The sequence below is a fragment of the Arachis hypogaea genome, chromosome 1 (genome assembly GCF_003086295.3).
Source record: "Arachis hypogaea cultivar Tifrunner chromosome 1, arahy.Tifrunner.gnm2.J5K5, whole genome shotgun sequence".
NCBI classification, from domain to species: domain Eukaryota; kingdom Viridiplantae; phylum Streptophyta; class Magnoliopsida; order Fabales; family Fabaceae; genus Arachis; species Arachis hypogaea.
Window position 1 is genome coordinate 39,064,738 of NC_092036.1, and position 1,205 is coordinate 39,065,942.

A 1,205-nucleotide genomic window follows, 5' to 3' on the forward strand; every position below is an offset into this window, starting at 1 on the left:
GACAACCTTACAGAAACTTTCGAAAAAGAAGAGGAGATGGCAGCCGAAAATAATAATGCAAGCAGGATGCTTGGTGATTACACTACACCTACTTCCAAGTTTGATGGAAGAAGCATCTCAATCCCTGCCATTGGAGCAAACAATTTTGAGCTGAAACCTCAACTAGTTGCTCTACTGCAACAGAACTGCAAGTTCTATGGACTTCCATCAGAAGATCCCTACCAGCTTTTAACTGAGTTCTTGCAGATCTGTGAGACTGTTAAGACTGATGGAGTAGATCCTGAAGTCTACAGGCTCATGCTTTTCCCTTTTGCTGTAAGAGATAGAGCTAGAATATAGTTGGATTCACAACCTAAAGATAGCCTGGACTCCTGGGGTAAGCTGGTCGCGGCCTTCTTGGCTAAGTTCTTTCCTCCTCAAAGGCCAAGCAAGCTTAGAGTGGATGTTCAGACCTTCAAACAAAAAGATGGTGAATCCCTCTATGAAGCTTGGGAAAGATACAAGCAGATGACCAAAAGGTGTCCTTCTGACATGCTTTCTGAATGGACCATTTTAGATATATTCTATTATGGCCTATCTGAATTCTCCAAGATGTCACTGGACCATTCTGCAGGTGGATCCATTCACCTAAAAAAAAGGCCTGTAGAAGCTCAAGAACTTATTGACATGGTTGCAAATAACCAGTTCATGTACACTTTTGAGAGGAATTCCGTGAATAATGAGACACCTCAGAGGAAAGGAGTTCTTGAAATTGATGCTCTGAATGCCATATTGGCTCAGAATAAAATGTTGACTCAGCAAGTCAACATGATTTCTCAAAGTCTGAATGGATGGAAAAATGCATCCAACAGTACTAAAGAAGCATCTTCTGAAGAAGAAGCTTATGATCCTGAGAACCCTGCAATAGCAGAGGTAAATTATATAGGTGAACCTTATGGAAATACCTATAATTCATCATGGAGAAATCATCCAAATTTCTCATGGAAGGATCAACAAAAGTCTCAACAAGGCTTTAATAATGGTGGAAGAAATAGGCTTAGCAATAGCAAGCCTTATCCATCATCTTCTCAGCAACAGACAGAGAATTCTGAGCAGAGCACTTCTAATTTAGCAAACTTGGTCTCTGATCTGTCTAAGGCCACTTTAAGTTTCATGAGTGAAACAAGATCCTCCATAAGAAATTTAGAGGCACAAGTGGGCCAGCT

At 40.7% G+C, this 1,205-nt stretch overlaps 1 non-coding gene across 1 annotated transcript; it reads right to left on the bottom strand.

The window, feature by feature from the left end:
* Nucleotides 1-429: 429 nt before the first annotated feature.
* On the bottom strand, nucleotides 430-537 carry LOC112717348 (small nucleolar RNA R71). Its single transcript, XR_003160623.1, has one exon. It is a non-coding gene; the product is annotated as a small nucleolar RNA R71 (small nucleolar RNA).
* Between the last annotated feature and the right edge of the window lie 668 nt (nucleotides 538-1,205).